This window comes from Lissotriton helveticus, chromosome 6 (genome assembly GCF_964261635.1).
Source record: "Lissotriton helveticus chromosome 6, aLisHel1.1, whole genome shotgun sequence".
NCBI lineage: Eukaryota > Metazoa > Chordata > Amphibia > Caudata > Salamandridae > Lissotriton > Lissotriton helveticus.
Window position 1 is genome coordinate 101,822,776 of NC_136067.1, and position 24,651 is coordinate 101,847,426.

The following is a 24,651-nucleotide window of genomic DNA, read 5'->3' on the forward strand; positions in this document are numbered from 1 at the left end:
ACTCCCTCTAGAGTCTTAGCCTTAGACTGCTCGTATCCATGCTACTAGGATAGCTGGTCTATAAGGTTGACTTACAACCAATCATCAATAAGGGTTGTTTGGACTGATATATAGTGATCACTAGAATAGTGAGCACTGCACATCAGGCCAACTTCTCACAGATGCCAAAACCGTTTTCCTAAGACCATAGTTCACAAAAAGGTGATCCGATTTCATGATATTTTTAGTATTGTTTAAGTAGTACTTGAGCACTCTTAATATCCAGAGACAGTAACGACCTTTCAGCTGGATTGGAGGGGTTAGAAAAGAAAGTAGGTAGATATTCTGGTTAAAGAGAAAATCTGAGACTACCTTGGGGAGGAAAATGGGCTGAGTTCTCATCACCACTCTATTGGAGTGCAACAACGTGTACGGTACCTCAGAACATAGGGCTTGCATTTCACTTACCCTACAGGCTGAAGTGATGGCCACAAGAAAAAACACTCTCCATGTGTGTTGCTGCAAAAAGGCTTTATTTATCAGTTCAAATGGAGGACCTATCAATTTGGAAAGGAAGATATAAAGTTTCCATGGAGGGGAAGGTGTCCTAAATGGAGGGAACACCTTTCAGAGACCTTCTAATAAAGATTTCACCACTAGAACTCTGAAAAAAGAGGTTTATGAAGGAGATTTCCCCTAGAGGCCGTAATGGCTGCAAGGTGTACCTTAATTGAAGAAAACTGCAGTCATTATTTAGCCAAATGTAGAAGACATGGGATCATTACACCTGCAGTACATACAATTGGATTGAGATTATTTTGTGTACACCATATATAAAATATTTTGCATTTGAAAGCAATAATCTTCTGGTGGAAGGCCTCTTAGCCTCTCTGAGAATGTCCATATGTAGGCTGTCCTGTTTTCAGTTTTTTATTTTTGGTAAATTCTGGTGGGGTTTTTTCAGTGTTTTCAATATATTAAAAAACAGTTTTCAGTGGTTACACATTTTCACGCCACTAAAAACAGAAAAAGTGTTTTTCCGGTGTTTATGGAAAGTTTTGATTTTATCATTGATTGTTTTCTGCACTGAAAGAACATGGTATATAGACAGTGTACGTATAGTGTATTTGAGGTCCAAAGAGATTTTTGCAAATTAATCTTATTGTAGTACACCATACAATACTTCTTCAGTGAGTCTTTGGTCATGTGTGCTTGCGCTTTCCTTCCCATGTAAACATTTGTAAAAGGCCCTCTCAGCATTCATAGCCCTTGGGCTGAGAACCGTCAGCTAAGGGACACAGGTGGGATGACTCTTTCTTTGATGCCACATAAATCACAAAATGATAAATATTTGCGTTTTAGTTCCTGGGCATAAGAAAACAGTGCACCAGAATGGACTAAAAAGTCAATAGCATCCCTCATTAACTCTGAAGATTGTAAAGATGCTTTCAGCATACCCTCTAACAAGTGGCAAGGATCTCCTACAGGGAATCACTTCAGCTCGGGTATCAATTTTGACAGGTCATCACACAAAATTTGTATATACATAGCTGAATCACTGCAAATACAAACAATATCACTCCAATCTTTGTTGAACTTGGAAAGAACCTTTTTTGCAGAGCATAACAAGTGACACTGCGTTCCATGTTTTCCAAAAGTCTGGTGTCACTTTTTCATCACTATCCCAGATGCTTGGTGATATATATACTTGTCACTATACCTTGCATTTAATGTTTAAAGCCTGAGGTGTTGGCAATTCACCTACTATCAATACTGACCCACTAGAAACTATGGTCTGATGTATTAAGGGTTTTTACCCATTCTCTGTGGGTAAATGTGATGACATATTAGGAAAGATTTTTATGAAACTAGCCATTTTACCTATCAGTGAAAGAATCAAATGCAGCCAAAATATCAAATATGAGTTTGATATGTCCTGATTCTCTACAGTTTATAAAATAATTAAACTAGACCTAAAACATGAAACTAAACCCTGCATCTTTAGACCAAAGGCCATAAAACTGAAAAAAAGTAAAAGGAAGAAGAAACAATATTTTAGTGGCATCCCTAAAGAACAAAACTCAAGCAGAATAATGTTAGCCAGTCTTTCTTACTGCTAGCTTGTATAACAAAGTTACATTGTATTGACCCCCTTCAGTAAGAACAAAATGACTCTTTCACTTTCTTTTTCCTTTCTTTGAATGGCATTTAGTTTGTGGTTGGCTGGTGTTTTTTCAGTGTTTATATGTTTTCACCGGTGAGGGCTATTTTTCTTTCAGTGGGGTTTTATCAGTTATTATAGGTTTAAACCTAAAACCCCACAGCCTATCCATATGTTATTTAGAGAGACCTAAAGAACAAGTTACTTACCTTCGGTAACGCTTTTTCTGGTAGATACAGTATCTGCCTGTGGATTCCTCACCTTGTGAATATCCCCCTTGCGTCAGCAACGTTCGGAAAATTCTTTGTAGCACGCCGGCGTGGACGACGTCATGGGAGCACGGCATCGCGAGCGACTTTGTCTGACGTCACCAACTCCTTATTAGACCCACGTCGGCATGATGACGTCAGTTCCACCCTTTTTTGATTGCCTTCGAGGCACCCGGACGGACCAACAGTAAATATACATATATACAGTGTACACAGTACATACAAATCAAAACTGCACACAAAGTGTGTAGCAAAGGTATCAAAAACCAGAAGTATAAATACATAAACCCAGGTATAGCAGAGCGGACAACGGGGAGGCGGGTGGGTCAGTGAGGAATCCACAGGCAGATACTGTATCTACCAGAAAAAGCGTTACCGAAGGTAAGTAACTTGTTCTTCTGATAGATACATCTGCCTTGTGGATTCCTCACCTTGTGAATAGAGTCCCACGGCAGTCCCCACTCCAGGAGGAGGGCGTCCACTCTGCTATACCAGGAAATCTCGGAGGACAGAGCGCGCGAAGTGGCCGTCCCTCCTCACCTCGGTATCCAAGCAGTAGTGCTTCGCAAAAGTGTGGAGGGAGGCCCAAGTTGTGGCTCTGCAAATGTCCTCAACAGGAACACCTCTAGACAAAGCGGATGTTGCAGACTTTGCTCTAGTTGAATGTGCTCTAATACCCTCAGGAGGGTCCTTACCGGCCAGAGAGTAGCAAATCTTGATGCACAGGATTATCCACCTGGAAAGTGTGCGCTTGTGCACCGCTCTGCCCTTTTTGCAGCCAGCAAAACCCACGAAGAGCTGATCATCAACACGATAGTCTCTAGTCCTATTGAGATAGAAACTGATTGCTCTCTTTGGGTCCAAGCGATGAAGTCTCTCCTCCTCCTTGGAAGGGTGAGGGGGAGGATAAAAGGTAGGGAGGGAGGGTAATGGATTGTCCTAGATGGAAGGGAGTTACCACCTTAGGAAGAAAAGCAGCCCTGGTCCTGAGAACCATTCTTTCAGCATGAATGGTCAAGAATGGGGGCTTGGAACTAAGAGCCTGAAGCTCACTTACCCTCCTTGCCGAGGTAATTGCAACCAAGAAGACCGTTTTAAAAGAAAGAAGCCTCATGGGACACTTGTGCAAGGGTTCGAAGGGAGAACCCATCAAATAGGTTAACACAAGATTCAAATCCCAATGAGGAACAACAAAAGGAGTAGGAGGGAACTTATTAGTGAGACCCTTCAAAAATCTTAAAACCACAGGAGACTTAAAAAGAGAAGGCTGATCCAGCAAACAAAGAAATGCCGTTAAGGCCGAAAGATACCCCTTGACTGTGGCAACAGCAAAACCTTGCTGCGCCAGAGAAAGAGCAAACTGTAAAATGTCATACGAATGAGCCTTCAAAGTGTCAACAGCCCTCTCCCCACACCAAGAGACAAATTTAGACCACCTATAAGAATAGATGGACTTAGTGTATTCACGCCTGGCAGAAAGAATGACATCCACCACATCGTGAGGGAGAGAAAAGGAATTCAAGTTGCCCCGTTCAATCTCCAGGCATGAAGGTGTAATGTCTGGAGGTGGGGGGTGTAGAACTTGCCCCTCCATCTGAGAGAGGAGGTCTGCCCTGAGAGGGAGACAGAGCGGCGGGTGGGAGGAGAGGTGGAGAAGGTCCGTGTACCACACCCTTCTTGGCCAATCCGGGGCGACCAATATGACTTGGGCCCGGTCCCGGCGAATCTTCCTCTGTACCCAAGGAATCAAGGGTATGTTAGGAAACGCATAAAGAAGATGATTTGCCCAACTCAACTGAAACGCGTCCCCCAAGGCTCCTTGCATCGGATACTGGAGACTGCACAATGACAGGCAATGAGCATTCTCGCGAGTGGCGAGCAGGTCCACCCGAGGAGTCCCCCACATCTGAAAGATGTGAACAACCTCCGGATGGAGCCTCCACTCGTGATCGGCAGAGAACTGCCGACTGCACGAACGTTCAGAACTCCGGCCAGATGATTTGCCATCAGACAAATCTGATGGTCCTGAACCCAGGACTAGAGACGCAGAGCCTCTCTGCAGAGACACTGCGACCCCACACCTCCCTGTTTGTTGATATACCACATCGCAGTCGTGTTGTCCGTCAGGACTTGAACCGACCTACCGCGAAGGGAAGGGAGGAAGGCCTTGAGCGCCAGACGTATCGCCCTCAACTCTAGAAGGTTGATATGAAGCAACCTTTCCTCTGGAGACCTTTGATTTCCAGATCCCCCAGATGAGCACCCCACCCGAGAGTGGATGCATCCGTTATCACTGACAACCGATGGAGGTAGCTGGAAAGGCTTTCCTTGAGACAGATTGCCTTCCACGCTCCACCATGACAGATCCGCTGAAGTTTCCCTGGAGATCCTCACTAACTCCCTGAGATCTCTGTTGTGCTGAAACCACTGCCTGCGGAGGCACCACTTGAGTGCCCTCATGTGCCAGCGTGCATGGTTGACCAACAGAATGCAGGAAGCCATCAGACCGAGCAGACGAAGGACCTTCAGGATTGAAACAACCGCTCCATTATAGAATAAAGGAATCATTTCCTGTATGTCGCGAATCCTTTGAGGTGGAGGGAATGCACGACATACAGAAGTGTCCAGTACCGCACCTATGAACAGGTTGCGCTGGGAGGGCACCAGGTGAGACTTGGGTACATTTATCGAAAAACCCAACCTGTGCAACAACTGAGTTGTCTCTTGCAGATGATGGAGCACCTTCTGTGGCGACTCCGCCTTGATCAGCCAGTCGTCCAGATACGGGAATACAGGTATTCCCGACATCCTGATATGCGCAGCCACCACTGCCATCACCTTGGTCAAAACTCGAGGCACAGTAGTAAGCCCAAACGGAAGGACCGCAAACTGGTAGTGCTGCGATCCCACCGTAAAACGGAGATACTTTCTGTGCGACTTCAGAATGGGGATGTGAAAATACGCATCCTGCAAGTCGATCGACACCATCCAGTCTTCTTCCATCAGCACCTGAAGAACCTGTGCAAGTGTGAGCATTTTGAACTTCTCCTGCTTGAGATAGAGGTTCAAAATTCTGAGGTCCAGGATAGGACATAACCTGCCATCTTTCTTGGGAATCAGGAAATACCGGGAGTAGCACCCCTGACCCCTTTCCTGCTCTGGAACCACCTCTATCGCACCTTTTAAACCGTGCCAGGACTTCTTCCTGCAGGAGAAGCAGGTGGTCCTCCAAACAATAACCTTGGCAAGGAGGGTAATTGGGAGGGAAAAGGAAGTGCATACCCATTTTCTACGAGATTGAGAACCCAAAGATCTGATGTAACCGATTCCCAATCCCGTAGAAAATGAGTAAGCCGACCCCCTACCGGACCCGCATGATCCGGAATGGCGGATCTAGGGCTGCTGAGGGTGGGGGTTGATTGTTAGAGGGGGAAGTAGAGGAGGAGGAGGCTTGGCTTCCACAAGCACGACCCCTTTGTTTACCTCTGTATGATCAATACAAAGGGTTCTGCTGCTGCTGCTGGCCTTGTTTATAGGAACGAAAAGTGGATCTACCGAATCCCCTAAACTTCCTAGTGGTAGAACCTCTAGCCTGCAGGCCCAAAGACCTTGCCGTTGCCCGGCTATCTTTGAACCTCTCCAAGGCTACATCCGCCTTTTTCCCCCAAAGAGGCCTGTTCCGTCAAATGGCAAGTCCAATAAAGTAGATTGTACATCTGCCGAAAAATCAGAAGATTTCAGCCATGCGGCCCTTCTGGTGGCAACAGTAGAGCCCATAATCCTGGCCACAGAGTCCGCCGTGTCCATGCCACTCTGAATTACCATGCGGGCTGCAGCCTGAGTATCAGAGACTACCTCATTGAAGTTCTTTCTATCTTCCTCTGGAAGCTTAGCTGACAACTGCTTCACAGAGTCCATCAATGCATGAACATATCTCCCTAGCAGGCAAGTAGCATTGGTAGATTTTAGAGCCATGCTACCCGAGGAGAAAATCTTTTTTGCAGACTGATCCAATTTTTTAGAGTCTTTATCCGCTGGCACCTGTGGAAAAGAACCTGCAGACCTGTTGGAACAAGCGGCCTGCACAACCAGACTTTCCGGAGAAGGATGTAAAGAGAGAAACTCAGGGTCACCAGGTGCCACCCTGTAACGTCTTGCCACCGACCTGGAAACCGCAGGAGCAGTCAAAGGTCTCTTCCAGACCTCCATTATTGGCTCAGTCAAAGCCTCAGTAAATGGGAGTGTAGGCTCTATAATAGATGAAGGCGAATGTAAAACCTCCGTGAGGATGTTAGGCTTGTACTCAACAGTAGGCAAAGTCAGATTGAGCAGATCCGCAGCCTTCCTAATTACAACATGGTAGGGTGCCACGTCCTTAGATGGTGCATCAGAAACTGATGGCAAACCCCACTCAGGAGAGAGTTCCAGGCCACTAGCACTATGCAGGTACTCAAAACAGTCCCCTTGATCCAGAAATTCTCCTTCCTCTACTTCAGGATCTTCATACTCTTTTTCCTCCAAGAGGCGCTGAGCCCTGCACCTCGACCACTCCAGACGAACCGAAGTCGACGGATCCGGTAAAGACTCCAACGGAGCCAGAACCGGCGTCGAATGAGGAGCCGGGGCAGCTGGAGGACGAGACTCACGAACCGGCATGGCACCTCGATCCAACTCACGAGGTCGTTCCGGAGTCGGCGAAGCCGTATGCGGAGTCGACGACCTCGGCGGCGCCGTACCGAGCCAAGGTGTATAAGGCGTCGGCATGAACGGCATAAAAGGTGCCGGAGCATAAGCATGAGGGACGCCCAAGTTATAAGACAATGGACCCATGGGACCAGCCGGTGCACCAGTGGGGTACATTGCCCTCGCATAAACGCCAAACATAGCATTAAGGAAATGCGAGAGGTCCTGTCCAGGACCAGGAAAGGGAGGGTACGAACCCGTCGGCCGCTCCGAAGGAGGCTGCTCCGGCATCGGTTCATCCAGGCCCTTTAGATTCTCAGGGACTTCCACCGGAGTCGGAGCCCGAGGAATCTCCTCATCTCCTTCATGCTCCGAAGAATGGTGCGACTCCGGATCCGGTTCTTGCTCCGGAACAGGGGAACCTCCAAGAGACTGCAAAGGAGAAGGAGAAACAAAGTCTTTGTGATGTTTTCGAGACTTACTCTTCGAATCCAAAGACTCTTTGCCAGAGTGATGTCTAGAGCTATGCTTCCTCCTCTTGTACTTTTTCTTCAAGGAGCCCGAAGCATGACCCGAGGCCGACTTGGATCCGGACCTCGACCTCTCTCTGGACCTCGACCTCGCTCTGGACCTCGATCTCGAAGCCGATCCCGACCTAAACTTCGATCGCGACTTCTGCCTCGACCTCGAACTTCTAGACGTCGACCTCGAAGACCTTCCAGCCTCTCTTCCTTTCACCTTCGCAAGCAGAAGCTTAGCCTCCCGCTCTCGCAAGGCCTTAGGGTTCATCTTGAAGCAGGATCGACAGTTTTTAACATCATGGTCCAATCCAAGACACCACAAACAATCGTCATGCGGATCGGTAATTGACATCATTCGGGCACACAATCCGCACTGCTTGAACCCAGTCTTCCTCGACGACATCCTCGGCGAAGAAGAGACACTCGACAGAGAAACAGTAACACAAAATAGCAACAAGTTACTATCTGAATCACAGAAGATCTCAGAAACCGTTACGTCGACGCGGAAAAAAGGGAACTGACGTCCTCACACCGACGTGGGTCTAATAAGGAGTCGGTGACGTCAGACGGAGTAACGCGCGATGCCGTGCTCCCATGATGTCGTCCACGCCGGCGTGCTACAAAGAATTTTCCGAACGTTGCTGACGCAAGGGGGATATTCACAAGGTGAGGAATCCACAAGGCAGATGTATCTATCAGAATGTCCATATTGGAGAAATTCAAGAGCCATGATGTCAAGTTCAGGGATGGGAGGTTAGGATGTAGTATCTGTCCTCTGAACTCTAACAGCAGATCTTGTTGCACAGCAACCTCTTGCGAGGCCTGTCTGACAGATGTAGAAGGTCCATGAACAACCATTGGCAAGGACATTCTGGTGCTATTAGTATCATTCTGGTCTTTGATTGATGCAGACAGACTCACTGCTGGAATGAGAGGAGTTGGTGTAAATATATAGAGATAAATAGAGACATTTCCAGACCAACTTATCAAAAGGGCATTCGCCTTCAACAATGGTTGGGCAAATCTGGAAGCATAGTTGTGACATTTTCTGTTTACATCTGCGAACAGATCTATTTGAGGATATCCCCATTTGTGAAAGAAGTCTTGTAACACCTCTTCGTTGAGAATCCAGTCGTGATTTTCTTCGAAGTGTCGACAGAGAGAATCTGCTATCATGCTTTGAACGCCCGCCTGGCAGGTGAATGGCTATTATCCCGTTTCTGGCTAGTAGCCATTTTCAATTGGTTTGAGCATTGAGAGACTGAGGGAGCGAGTGGGTGGGTTCCTCCCGGTCTGTTCAGGTAATATATAGAGGTTGTGCTATCGGTTAGAACAATGATGACATTGGTTGAGATAATTTGAAAGAAAGATTTTAGAGCAAGGTGAACTACTCTTAATTCCAGCATGTTGATGTTGTAAGCCCTTTCCTTGTCTGACTAAACACCCGGAGTTTGAAGGGAACACATGTGAGCTCCCCATCTCTGAAGGGAGGTATCTTCGAGTAGTATCTAACTTGGTGGGTCCGGATTGAATGGTATCCCAAACATTAGATTCTTCCACTGAGAACACCATGGGAGAGACTGGTGTGCAACCTGAGATATGGTCAGCTTGTCTTGCCAGCTCCGAAGGTCACTCTTGCGGACTGTGTGTAAATTGTCTTGCGGACTGTGTGTAAAGTGTGCCTCTCCACCACCAAAGGGTAGTGACATTTTTGTACTAGGCATGCTGTAGACCAGCGATACTCAAAGTACGGCCACTCACACAGCCACACACTCACCCATACAGCTACTGAGACACCCAGTTATTCACCTATCCAGCAACTCCCACACCTACTCACTCAAAGCCTCTCAACAGAGCCACTTCCACATACAACCATACACCCAGCCACTCACTCACCTATACAGCCAATCCCAAACACTCTTCTATACAGCGACTCACACACCAACTCACTTAACAAAACCCTCACTCAATCAGCCACTGACTCACCCATACAGCCATTTACACACACAGTCACTAACTCATACAACCAGACACACACACACCCATAGTCACTGACACACCCACTTATACAGCCACTCACACACCTGTCCAGCAATCAGACACCAACACACACAGTAAATCAAACTACGTTAATAAAAAGGAATCACTGAGTAGTACACAAAGTATACTAATTCAACTTTTGTGGTACCTTAGTATACAAGTTTAACACAAAAACTTTTAGAAAACACTCACAATCACTGGAGGTCACCAGCAAGGTCACTGAGCGTGTCATATGTGAGATCATACGCAGTGCCTTGCTGGGCGTAAATTATTGCTAGCTCAGATAACTAGAACTGCAGAATTTTCTATGGAAAACAAATTGTAATATATATATATATATATATATATATTATCCACCAATTCGTTCATTTGGAAGTGCACTCTTTGCACGGTTGGTGCTGGACAGTAGGGATGAACGTCCCCCTACTATAAATTATTCACCAAAAGAAAATAATGTCCGCACTCGCTCAATTTGATAAGTTGGGTTTATTCAACAGGGACTTCAATACAGCCCCCTTCACCTACACGTTTCGACCGCGTTTCGACCTTACGAAATTTGATTAACATCGCATGGGTAGAAGGATACCAACTTGCAACCATCGATGTAGTATCATTATACACTTCTATAACTCACAGCATGGGCCTAACGGCAATGGAAATCTTCAAACAAAAACCCCTGGAATTACAGCACTGGCGGATGATCAAAGAAATGACAGAACTATGTCTGAATAATAACATCTTTCTTTTTAACAAGACATATTACGCTCAACGATGCGGAACCGCCGGGGGGCGTGGCTACGCGCGCAATAGCGGAGGACGCGCTAGGGTAGAGCTCCGTGCCGAGCTCCCCTTCCCTGGGCCAATTCTCCGCCAAATTTGCCCGCAGCCGCCAGTAACTTCAAGCGGACCCTCACGGAGCGATAATCGGCACCTGGGCCGACTTTGTCTGTGAAGACCCGGCGCGGCTGGCACCGGTCTTTCCTGTGGCCCGCTTGCGGGGCCGGCAACTCCCAGACCGGCGGGGCGACCACGAGAGGCCACGGCTCGGGCCTACCGAGTAGGCCCCGAAAATCAGACGCCGGCCGGGACAGGGGCGGGCCCCCCGGAGACCGCAACTGAGAAGCGGAGGAACCCTAGCTGCCGGAGGCCGTACCCGGCGCGCTGCTGCCCACCTGCCAGGGGCCTGATCAGAAGGCGGAACGGACACCATACTGCACCCGTCCCACCGCTGGGAGCCCGGAGGTGAGTCGCCATTGCTTGGCTGGGAGGAGACGCACGTGGTGGAGCTGCGACCCTGAGCTGGCGACCGGAGACCCAGCGCGGCCTGCGGCGATCCCTCCAGTGGCCCCCAGAGAGGACTGTGCCTTCCACAACTGGCGGAGGGGACGCGGAGGCGTGGAAACCGGGATTGACTAGTGGGCCCCAGCCTGCGACATCCGCCCTGCAGCGAGCGGCCTCCCCGGAGGCCGCCACCGACCTAGGGGAACATTTGGGCGGCTGGGGGCCCGGATTACGGAGTGAGCCTGCCTGGCCCCCTCACACCTGTGAAAAGGGTGACAGAAACCCTAGGAAGACCTGACGGAGCGACTGGGACGGACCCCCGGGCCTCCACAGAGAAGCTGCCGGGTGGCAGCCGGTGCCGCTTGTGCCCTGCGGGCCCCCCCCCTCAGACTTTGTGACCGCAGTCCAGCCGAGCAAATTGACCGTTGGGCGGCTGCAGCTGGCAGGCCAACTGGTCCCCTGCGCAGGGGGCCCGCAACACCACGAGTGGCATAATTTTCCATGTCCCAGACCCACATCGAGAGCGGGACGGCGGGGGCAGACCTGGGGCAGTGAGAGGCAGGGTCCAGGCTGGTGACCCTCGGCGAGAGCACCACCGGAGGAAGCTGCTGATTCGAACCCAGAGACGACCTGGTGAGGGAAGCAAGTGGGGAGCCGGCGGACTGCTTAAGAGACGCTGCCTGGCACACGGGCCTGCCGCGGGAACACCCCTCTCCCGCGCCATCTGGAATACAGGCAGGGCGGCTCCGCACATGTCCGGCGGAGTGAGGACGCGTACTGGGACAGGGGGAGCCCCGCCGAAAGGAAGAACAGGCAAGTCGCAGAGCAAGATGGCCGCCGATCAGGTAACGGCGCGGCTGGATAGCGTGCTCGCGGCTATGGAGCGCATGGAACAGTCGCTGCAGCAGACCAGATCATCCCTGGAGTCAAAAATAGACAGTGTCGCGATTGACCTCACCCACCTGCGAGACGACCACAGGAAACTTACCGACCGGACCAAGGCACTGGAAGGAGTGGTGAAAGAACTTGAGCCCAAAGTCACTCAGACGGACAAGCTAGTGCAGGACCTTCTAAATAGAGTGGACTTCTTGGAAGACAGGGCTGAGGATGCGGAAGGAAGGGCGAGACGCAATAACATTAGACTTGTGGGGGTCCCGGAAAATTGGGAAGGGAACCGACCAGCACAACGAGTGGAGGACTGGCTCAGGGACCTACTACCCACGGACATACTTTCGCCGCACTTTGTAGTGGAGAGGGCGCACAGAGTTCCGACGAGGCCCCGCACCACAGGCATGAATCCTAGGCCACTCCTTTTCAGGATCCTCAATTATAGGGACAGAGACACAGTGCTGCGGGAAACCCGACGACTTGGGGAAGTCCGCATAGACAATGCCAACATAATGTTTTTCCCGGACTACACTGACCAAGTGCAACGTCAACGGCACGATTTCCTAGAGGCCAAGCGGAGACTCAGAGACGCGGGCTTAAAGTATTCCCTCCTCTTTCCTGCCAAGCTAAGAGTGGTGGCGCGGGACAAAACCTACTTCTTTAACACTCCTGAAGAGGTCTGTGAATGGCTGGACAGCGGCATAGAAACTACGCCACGGCAGGCACCAGGAAACGGGACGAGGCCGAGAGCACGAGGACCGCGCCGCCGCCGTGGGAACAGAGGTCAGCAGAATAGGCGCCCGGAGGAACCATCGCGCCACTCCCCGCCAGCAGATCAAATGCTCGAGGAACAACGGGATGCACTCCGCAGAATCTCCCAATTGAGCAATTCGCCAGGATCGGAGGTCGCTCTAGACCCTGGCCAGCAGATAATCCCTAGCGATGATGAGGCCATTTATGGGATACCAGACTCCCAGGTATCTGTGGAACTCCCAGAGGTCACGCCGCAGACGGCGGACATGCTCCACTGATGGCGCTTACACACAGATCGGATGCCCTGTTGCACCGACGGGGATGGAGCAGTGATTGAAGGGACAGCCGGACGAACTGCACACTGGTCTTCTGCCGGACTGGCTCCCAGGATCTGGGCGGTAGTTGGCTTGTTCTTCACACAGTGAGTACTTCCCCCAGACTCATGGCCCCCGAGGGGGCAGGAGGGTGGCGGAACAGTATTGCCATGATTGCCCCTCCTCACCCCCCCCTGGCCTGTGTCACCACCTTCCCCAGCTTTGCTAACTGGTAGGGGGATGCAGTAACCCTCCAACACCGCATGACTTTTCCACACTGAATTAACGGTGGGTCGGCGGGCATATACTCGCCCTCTACATAGACTGGCCGAAAGGGTGGGTCCCCTCATGGGACTGTCGACGCCAGGACCTGGTGCATTGATTATGGCTACATATACACTAACACATAAGGCCCAGGGAAGGGCTCTGATCTTCCTTATCATATACCTAATTGAACCGTCCGGACCGTGATTAGCACACGATCCCCCCCAGACTTGAAAAGTTGTCCCTCTCCTTTTGAGGATATGGACGGTGGCCCGTTTCGCTACTGCCCTTTTGGTATTTTAGGGGAGTTTCCCCATTGTTGGTTTTTGAAGCTAATTGTTTTTTTCCCCTTTATTGATGTCTTCCCGAAATTTGTGTGTGGTGCGGGGGGTGTCCATGGGAGAATTGAAGGTGGGAGCACGGTGGAGGGGCGCTAGGCGGATGTTTGTGGGGGCGGAGGAGGGGAGCATACTATGGCATGATGACGACGAACAACATATGCACCTGGAATATTAGAGGTATGCACACTTCAACACGCCGTTATCAGATATACTCATACTTGAAAAGGCACCAGGTGCAGATTGCACTCCTGCAGGAAACACACTTGAACAAGGCAGAGGTGGTCGCACTGCGGCGTAGGTGGAGGGGGCAATTGTATGCTACTGAGTACTCCTCGTTCGCCCGGGGAGCGCTGATATGGGTGAAGCCAGGTACCCCCTTTGCAATGACTGATGTCCAAACTGACCCGGAGGGCAGATATGTGTTGGTGAGGGGCCGCATTGATGGGCAACCTATAGTACTAGCATCCATATACTCTCCGAACACGGAACAGGGGGGCTTCTTGGCACGCGTCTCAGAGAAGCTGGCGCCTTGGCACGGAGTCCCCTGGGTTCTGGGGGGGAGACTACAACACGGTGCTGGATCCCACACTGGACCGCTCGGCCCCGCCTAGACCCGATGCCACATCCCTGGGAGCCACAAGGTCGCTCACCCAATGGGCAGCACGATGGGACCTAAGGGATGCCTGGCGCGCACATAACCCTAACACTAAAATATACTCCTACTTCTCAGGGGCACACTCGTTACATGTCCGCCTAGACAGATATATGGTGTCCTCGGAACTGTTGCCACACATAACGGATTCGCAGTACCTGGGCAGGACGCATTCTGACCACAACCCGCACACGCTGCACATAGCTTGGGAGCGCCCACCCCCGCCCATCCCCACGTGGCGATTACAGGCGGCTTTACTGCTAGACGCCCCCTTCCGAGATTCCCTGCAGGCCTGCGTGGCGGGTTACTTTGCTGACAACTCGGGCACGGCGTCCTCCCCGCAGATCGAGTGGGACGCCTTCAAGGTTGTGGTGCAGGGCCACTGCCTGGGCACACAGGCGGCATACAGACACAGATAGAGAAAGACCTGCGCCGAGTAGAGACTGACCTGCTCCGCTGGGAACAGGAGGCGATAGAGGGAACAGACGACAGGCTGGGTGAGGTCCGTGCGGAACATATGGCGCTACTAGAACGATTGCGTAACGTAAACTATGCAGCCCACTCAGCGCGAACGCACCAATTCAGCGACAAACCCGGGAGACTGCTGGCCTGGCTGGTCAGACAGGAGGGTCGTACTGAGCCGGTGTCCGCCATCTGGACAGCAGTGGGAGAGGTAGTGTACACTCAAAGTGCAATACATGGGGCCTTTGTGCAGCATTACCAAGAACTGTACAGGTCCCAGCTGAGAGCTTCGTCGGTAACCATAGCGGCCTACCTGGAGAACATCCCACTGCCATCCCTTACGGACGCGCAGCGGGGAGAACTGGGGGCGCCTTTTACACAGGAAGAGATGCGTGAGGCTATCTTCGCCCTCTCCAATGGCAAGTCACCGGGTCCAGATGGCCTACCTGACGAATTTTTTAAAACCTGTTCAGATGCACTGATCCCGGAACTGCTTAAAATGTATAATGCTGCGATAGAAGACTCGGCGCTTCCAGCCACGCTAAATGAGGCCAACCTGGTTTAGCTTTTGAAGCCGGGGAGGGACGGAACGAACATGGGCTCCTACAGGCCTTTGACTATGTTGAACACTGATTACAAAATCTTCACCTCTTTGCTGGCCAGACGCCTAGCTATGGAGGTCCCGGCCCTGGTACATGCTGACCAAAATGGCTTCGTGCCAGCGAGGAGCACTTCGCGCAATATCCGCCGTCTCTTCCGCATACAAGACGCCGCCGTGACACACTGGCCGAGATCGGGTTGTCTGGTTCTCGACCTCGAGAAAGCCTTCGATTCGGTGGAGTGGCCCTATCTGGGAGCAGTACTGGACAGATTTGGCCTGGGAGACGCATTCGAGGAGATGGTTGACCTAATCTATAAGCGGCCCAGTGTCAGAGTGCGAACGGGCAGGCTGCTCTCGGAGGTAATGCGGGTGCGCAGAGGCACCCGGCAGGGTTGCCCACTGTCGCCCCTACTCTTCTCGCTGGCTATCGAACCCCTGGCTGCGCTGCTGCGTGCACGGGGGGCGGCTTGGGGGATCCCACTGGCTGATGGTACACACATAGTTTCGCTATACGCGGACGACTTGCTTCTATACATACGAGACCTCACAGCAGTGCCGGACGCACTGTCGGATATCTTCCGGACGTTTGAAACAGTATCGGGGCTTAAAGTCAATTGGGCGAAGTCCGGAGTGTATTCATTTAGCCACGACACGCGGGAGTGCGACGTGCACCTGGGTGGAGTCAGGCTAACCTGGTATCCCACCACCTTTAAATACCTTGGAGTGCACATATATAGAGACGTGGAGAACATACTGGAGGGGAACCTGGGACGAGCCATGTCCTCTTTACGAGCCCAGATGGCTTTCTGGAAAACGCTGCCACTAAATGTACCGAGCAGGATTGCTTTAACTAAAATGATAGCATTGCCTAGACTGCTCTATCACTTTGCTAACACCCCGCTGTACGTCCCCGCAAAGTTTTTCCGAGACCTTGAATCGATGATCCGTAACCTGATCTGGAACACGGGACGCCCCCGAGTGGCCCTGACGAAACTGTACTCCCCAGTAACAGAGGGGGGGCTGGCGGTTCCCAATTTGGAACTGTATTATTTGGCGGCACAGCTGCAATGGGTGACACACTGGCTGAGCGATGCGCATTTAGACGACACTGCCACCTCCACATACATATGGAGACACACACAGATATGCACGCTGTTCCATCCCTTGACCAAGGGACCTCGCCCACTGCCCCCACTGCCCCTACATGTAGCTGTGGCCCGCAAGTGTTTCCTCCGCAGTTTGAAATTGACCCGGGAAACCACGCCATATGCGCCTGCGGTTCCTCTGTTGGGCACACCCAGAAGGGGCGGAGCAGTGACGACGCGCACGCTAGAGAGCTGGAAGGAGGCTGGAGTGGAAACGATAGGTGACCTTTACGCAGACGGGGCTTTGCTCCCGTTTGAGGAACTGACAGAGCACGGGTCTACCGGCGGGACAATTCCTGACACATGCGTCTATCCTGAAGACGTAAACAGATTCCTGGGGAGATGTTCGGGAGGAGCCGCTGTTGCACCATGCAATGCAGTATCTGCATGTGATGGGCAACGGTACTCACATCATTCACTGGCTGGCACAGGCCCTCCTCCTACACACAACGATCCACGCAGCCGATACGAGACAAATGGGCCACCCACCGAGGAAGGGACTGGACGGATAAGGAATGGACCATGATCCTAGCTTGCCCTATGAACATCCCGCGCAGCGCCCGCTTCCGAACCATCCAATTTTATATAATGCACCAGGCGTACTTGTCCCCAGACAGGATCAACAAATACTTCATGATCGACACCGCTGCCTGTCCCAGATGCGACCTGATAGGTGCGGACATTTTGCACATGCTCTGGAATTGCCCCACTCTGGCCACAGATTGGGGGGAGGTGACATCTCTATTAACACACAGCGCTGACCCGGGGCTACCACACACTTGGGAGGCCTGCATACTAGGTCTGTATAGAAGAAATAAGCCAAACAAGACTCACGCCAGGTTCTGGGACCTAGGCCTCATCACAGCCAAGAGGTTAATCACCAAACACTGGAAAAAACGGGAGCCACCAATCCCCAAATACTGGTGTGCTTCCTTCACCACTTGGGCTAGAGCAGTAAGTGTGGCTTTACATCGGGAGGAGGTTGCGAGCTTGAGGCAGGTTCCAATTGCGCAGCTCTGGGATGGTTTTGTGGGTTCCCTCCAAAAAGAAGGCGTGACCAGGGGATTCATATAGGGATCGACACGAGCGAGATCACACAGAAGGTATAGCGGAGGATACGCTGGGCGCGCGGACAGAGCTTTCCCACTCCCAATAGTAAAAGCACGTTCGGAGCGCTGGCTGTGTAGCATATCTAGATTGACAGAGGTTGCCGCCTCCCCGAATGCCCGGAGGGCTGACACCTGCGCCCATAACACGTCCGACACACTACCCTGTGGGCAGGATGGCTGTCTACCTGCAAACGCGATGGTACCACAAAGGCCCGCTAAAGTGTCTTCCTAGCCACCATTCACAGCGACACTCTCTTATACACACTCTACCTCCCCACCCACCCCCCCCCCCACTCCCGTATAAACACCCCCCGTTTAACTGTTCTGGATACTTGCCTTCCATATATAGATTATGAGGCTGGAGACATACACACACACCGACACAGGCATTAGGACCGATGTGAGTCGCGTCTCTTCAGCTGACTAACAGGCTATACAACTACCCGTGCGAAACACTACACAATGAAGGGATGAAACGGGAGGCTCCGCTGTCCCTTAGTGGGCGGAGTACCTCGTGGCAAGGGTTGACCACATACGAGTGTCAAATACACCCACACTATTGACAAACACAGGAGGTCAGCACACAATAATTATAGGTTTCGGAAGAACGGCTGCCGACATGTTCCTTGGAGACACAGCCGACAAAATGGGACACACCAATAAGCAATGTCCAGTTTACAGAGTTGAAATGTTTTCTTACGTTTAATGAAATAAGACGTCATTTGCACGCACATTGTACATAAGAGCACCTGTAGCGCGAAGGTTACTGTCAACGAACTACGGCTTTAGGTGGCCGATGTGTGACTGCATATGTGTTACATGCGCCTCTTTGTCCATTACCGACACCCACGAGTTGCAGCCGGCCCTAAGGGTTGTAGGCTATGCTATATGTACTGCAATGAGAAATATCAATAAACGTCTTACCAAAAAAAAACAACAAAAAAAACGATGCGGAACCGCCATGGGGGTTTCATTCTTTCCGAGCTACGCCAACATAGCAATGGGTTGGTGGGAAGAACAATAGCTTGAAGGGAGGAGAATGAACATTATACATCAAAAGTCATACTTTGGCTTCGTTTCATCGATGACTTGTTCCTTATCTGGAACGGAACAGATAAGGAATTCACTCAGTATCTAAATGAACTTAACAACAATGAAATGGGGCTGAGACCCATTACTGCACCCACTACCCTGCACCCACTACCCTGCACCCACTACCCTGCACCCACTACCCTGCACCCACTACCCTGCACTCACTACTCTGTACTATGCACTCACTACTCACTACTCTGCACTCACTACTCACTACTCTGCACTCACTACTCACTACTCTGCACTCACTACTCACTACTCTGCACTCACTACTCACTACTCTGCACACTCACTCTGCACTCACTACTCTGCACTCACTACTTTGCACTCACTGCACACTCACAGCAGCATTGAAAAACAAGGGTTTGCCATTATTGAAATAGTTCACTGCAATAACCTACTTTTCTTAGCCTTTGACATGTACTTTACTAAGAACCGCCACGTTAATAAATATATAAATACATGCGACGGCAATAAAGCAGCATTGAAAAACAAATAACTCTTACTGCCCCCAGAATTCCGCCGCAGCCGCACCGTAAGTCTGACGGGGGCGGGGCCGCGTCCGGACCGGAAGAGGAGGCAGGCGGAGGAAATGCGTCGAGCGGCCCGGGGCTCCTGTGAGCGGTGGAGAGCCCCGGGGCAGACAACAGGATGTTGCGCACGTGTTACGGGGCTCCCTTGACCAAGAGGGAGAGCCGGGAAAGGAGCTGCAGCGTCAACTCTGCGGAGGGGGCCCGAGGCACATGCCCGCTGCCTGCCCGGCCGTGCCGAGAGCGGAGTCCCCCAGATTGCCACAGTAAGTTGAAAAGGAGGGGGGGGTGCACTCGTGTGTGTGTGTGTGTGTGCGCGCGTGTGTGTATGCGTGGGGGGGTTCTGTATGGATGTGCGTGCGTGTGCGCTTGTGTGTGTGTTTCTGTGTATGCGCATGCGTGTGTTGTGTGGGAGCTTCGCGCAGCGCTCGTTCTTGTGCGCGTGCCAGTTTCGAATTGCCTGCGCGCGGCCAGGATTGTCTCCTGGAAAACAGACACGGCAACAAAACGTTCCCGGCAAGAACGCGCTTCCGCGCGCTTAGCCGAGACCTAAAAAGAGGATACAAGTACAATGATGTAAGAAAAGGAGAACTCAAGGCCAGAGCATTGAGCAGAACAGAAACTTTGATCAACAAAATGGAAGGTGAGAAAACACAAGTACAACCTGAACCTATAAGGATGATTATAACATACAGTGAAGAGAGTCAAAACGTAAGAAGAAAACTGAATAAGTATTGGAATGTCCTCAAGAAGGATCATGATATCGGCGGTCAATTGGGAGAGTATCCCCTTATGACATTTAGGAAACCACCCTCATTACAAGACAAACTAGTAAGGAGTCATTTCCAGTTAAAGAAGAAAAAGGACTGGTTAACATCTAGGCAAAAAGGCTTCCACAAATGCCATCAATGCAAGGCATGCACAATAGGGCAATCATTAAAATCATTGATAGACCCACAAGGAAAGATCCTCAATATCGAGGATGCTATCACATGCAAGACTACGCATGTGGTATATATGCGGACGTGTGCATGCGGAAAACATTATATTGGAATGACTACCTGCCCTTTACAGAAAAGGATACTAGAACACATCAGAGCCATTCAAAATGGCGACATGCCTTACGCTATAGCGAAACACATGCTCCAACATACAGGAAAAACATGGAAAGATGTACGCTATAGCGGTCTGGCAACTATTCTTCCAGATGAAAGAGGAGGGAACAGAAAACTCAAAATGAGACGCTTGGAGTCACGCCTTATTATAAGATTTAAAACTAAGACACCAAAGGGATTAAATATGGACGAAGAAATGTATGTCCACCTGTGAAAAAGAATGTGAGGGACATGAATCAGACTATGATTTTTTTGCTTGAAAAACCATGGATGCCAGAAATTGATATAATACAGGTCATATTAAAAGATTACATGGGCACTGAGCCCAACATTACATTAAAGAAGAAGAAAAACCCAGTAGGTTGAAAAGGAATCGCATGGGCACTGAGCCCTAAACAAAATTACATCATAGTGACAGCAAACGTCTGAGAATTACAAGATGGATTGCCTGTCAATAGTCTGTCGCTGCAAACCCCTACAAAGGAAATGATGGGATGTTCCGATCGTGAAAAGCGACAAATAGTGGCATGAGATAACCTTATAAACCAATTGGAAGGTAATATAAAAAAAAACTAAGTGACCTTAAGAACTTAAAACTGTTATGGGACTCACTGCAAAACAAACGTTAAAATTTGCAAAAGTAATTGAACTACCTCACCCAGAATGCACCATCATGTGCTAAATGGACTAGAAGGTATATAAGCTAGAAAGAGACAAGGGACTAGTGGCAACACTGAACAAGACCTGCGGTCGAAACGCGTAGGTGAAGGGGGCTGCATTGAAGTCTCTGTTGAACAAACCCAACTTATTAAATTGAGCGAGTGCGGACATTATTTTCTTTTGGTGAAATAAATATATATATATATATATATATATATATATATATATATATCTGCAATACCTCGCAGCAGCGCTCCACCCCTCAGGTGAAATACGAGGCTTGAACCAACTTTGTTGCAGCATACAGTTTATTTCCCAAGTAAACAGCTTGCCATGACGCGTTTCGACAGTCCCTGCGGCCTTGGTCACTGAAGAAGAAGAAAAAAAGGTTTCAGGCACGTTATAGTTAGGAATTAGCATTTAAAAACCTTAGAAATTCACTGAACAAGCATTGAAAATGCAATAGGTCTCACCTTTAAGTTAAAGCCATTTGCTTTGCTAATGGTATTGTATAGCAAAGCAAATGGCTTTAACTTAATCAAAGGCGAGATCTATTGCATTTTTAATGTTTGTTTTCTAACTTTTAGCAATGCTGCTATACAACATGGCTAAATACATTGGCAAAGCCAATAGCTTTCACACAGGTGTGACCTATTGGCTTTGGCAAACCTTGGTAAATAGGGCTGACAATCTGCCAAAGGACTGCTTCCCAACAACTAGAGCGCACACCTTTAAAATCGCTGCTGTAGAATGGGGGCAATCTAAGAGGTAAAAATAGTGAATTAAGCACTGTGAAAGCAGCTGTAACCAAGCCAATATTAAATTCTACTTCGTAGCTAAGCCACAACAAGGAACTACAGATGGCTGGGTACACGTGCATTGTGTGGGTAGTAAAAGGCGCTCATTAAGAAGGGAATGTAAAACAATATACAAAGCACATATGGTCATTGGGCTTACATATGAATGGGCGTAAAAGGCACGTCTGGAAGAGGAGGGATGTGTGAGTTGTAAGACACACACTGTGCTGTTTATTAGGCAGGCAAACCCAAAAACATTTTATAAAAAGCTGCCGCCTAATAAGAGCCCTGGCACTTTTCCCGTCACAAATTAAGCACTGCAATGGCGGCTGTAAGCAAGCCAATATCAAATTTAATTTGTCGCTAAGCCATAAACTTCAAGGAACTGCAGCTGGCTGGGTACACATTTATTGTGTGGGAAATTGCCTTTAATAGTAAAATAAATGCGAGTGCTGATTGTGTTACGTTTTAACATACATTAACTTACAGACAACAAGCTAGGTACGAGTAGAAGACATAAGCGTAAAAAACCACAGGTGGTGAGAAAACGATGTGCAATGTAACTACAATGAAGGCGATATATAAACATACAAACTTTAAAGGGCACGCCTCAAACGCAAAAGTAAAAAATCCTAACGCGGTGCGAAAAGGCTGTGCAATGTAACTACAACGTAGGAGGTAATAAAAGTGCCATATATAGTTTAAAGAGGAAGATGGTAAACAAAGGCACAATGTGGAGAGATTGTGGCCTAACGGCTAGGGCGGCTGACCTAGGAGCTGGGAAACTGGGTTCGGGTCTCGGCGGGAACGCCCAAGATTGCGTGATTTTGCAACAATCACTTAATATCCCCTGTGCCTAACCAAAACACCATAATTTATATTATTTGATTTCATTTTAAAGCAAGTCAATTAAGATGGAGACAGCACATTGGGTATGGCACCTGTTCCTGAGATGTGAAATCAGCCTGCTGGTTAGGCTCTGACTTTTTCAAACACACGATTCTATTTCACATGTATTTGACGGTGGCCTTAGACACACACATCACGTATCTTGTGGGTGTTTCTTAAATATGCACTAAGGTCGCAACCCATTTACAGCTCCTTCCCCCTTTTTCATGCTGCTTAAGCGCTTTACACATGCTGTCAGCGCAGCTCCTTCTGCCAACACCTGGTGTGATCTGTGGCCAAACATTTGAATACCGTGATGGGGACAGTCTGACGTCAATACATTGAGTGCCAATAGATTATGCAATAATATTAGCTTGGCATTTCCAAAGCTTACCAATGACGCGCCCGCAATGCACTGCTGTACATCATTCATGACATGGTCAGTGACATCACTAATGACATCTCAAATGACATCATCCAGTGAATGTGTGTTTTTCTGAAAATTAAATATGTTTTATATATGTATATCTCAAGGTCGATGGAAGAATAAATAGGTATACAAGTGTCTAAATGGAGGATTTTTTGTGTGCAATTGATTGTACAATTGACTAATTAAGTGTATATTAGTGAATACATGGGTTAGTGAATAATGTTTAAATATGTAAATATCTGTATCATTCTCTCACTGTGTGTAAGTGGCTGCATGGGTGGGTGAGTAGCTACATGAGTTTATATCAGTTATTAGTTGTTTTTTTGAGTATCAGTATGAGTGTCTGTATGGTTCAGTGGAGGGTATTATGTAGTGCATAGATGCATGAATGAGTGACTCACTGTTTGTATGTGTTGAAGACAGCATATGTTTTAAACTAGTATATGTGAGTATTGGTGTATATAAGTGAGTATGAGTGAGAGATTGGAAGAGTTCCTGTATAAATTAGTATGTGTTTCTATAAGTGATTGCTTAACAGAGTACGTATGTGTAGGTTTCTGTACCAGTAAGTATGGTGGTGTGTGTATAACTGTATTTGCACTTTAATGGATGTTTGATACTTTGTTTGCATGTGTCACTGTGTGAGTAACTATGGATGAGTGTCACTGTGTAACAGGATGTATAGGTGTACGAGTACATATGATGAGAGTACATGTATGAGTGACTTTATAGGACTGTTGGTGAATGAGTGGATGTGTGTGTAGATCTTGGAATTACTGAATAGGTGTGTTGCAAGTGGCAATGGTATGTCTATTGTTTTGAAAATGCTAGTTTCTATTTTTGAATGTGTTATCAAAGGTGATATTCGGGTGAGAGGAGGTCTGCTACTATCACAAGGATGATGTCATCAGTGATGTCATTTAAGATGTCATCAGTGATGTCAATGACCAGGTCATGAGTGATCGAATATGTAACTGATATAAACATTCTTGTAGTTACTCACCAACCCATGCCGCCACTTATACAAAAAGTGAGAGACTGATACAGATATTTACATATTTATACATTATTCACTAACCCATGTTTTCACCAAGATACACTTGTTCAGTCAATTGTACAATCAATTTCACAAAACAATCATCCATTTAGACACTTATATACTTATTTATTCTTCCATCGACCTTGAGACATACATATATACAATATATTTAATTTTCAGAAACACACACATTCACTGGATGATGTCATAAGTGATGTAATTTGAGATGTCATCAGTGATGTCACTGACCAGGTCATGAGTGATGTATTATGTAACACCATCAAGCAGTGCATTGCGGGCGCGCAAGTTATAGTTAGCTGAACTAACTATAACTGGGGAATTTCAATGGTTTTGTACGAGTGAAATGTCCAACTAGAATGCCCCTGAAACCTATGTTTTTTTTAGGTGAATTTCCAAGGTTTTTTAAATGCTAATTCGTAAGTATAACATGCCTGAAACCTATGGTTTTTCAGTGAATTTCAAAGGTTTTTTTAAATGCTAATTTGTAACTATAAAGTGCCTGAAACCTATGTTTTTTTCAGTAAATGTCTAAGGTTTTTTAAATGTTGGTTTCTATCAATGCCTACAGAGGTACGACGTGAAGAAAGAAGAAAACAAGCATTTGCAATGCAATAGG

General features: G+C 48.7%; 1 protein-coding gene across 2 annotated transcripts in view; it reads right to left on the reverse strand.

Moving 5' to 3' along the window:
* The window catches only part of LOC144762286 (uncharacterized), a 729,681-nt gene that overhangs the window by 494,232 nt on the left and 210,798 nt on the right, over positions 1 to 24,651 (reverse strand). The window lies entirely within an intron of this gene.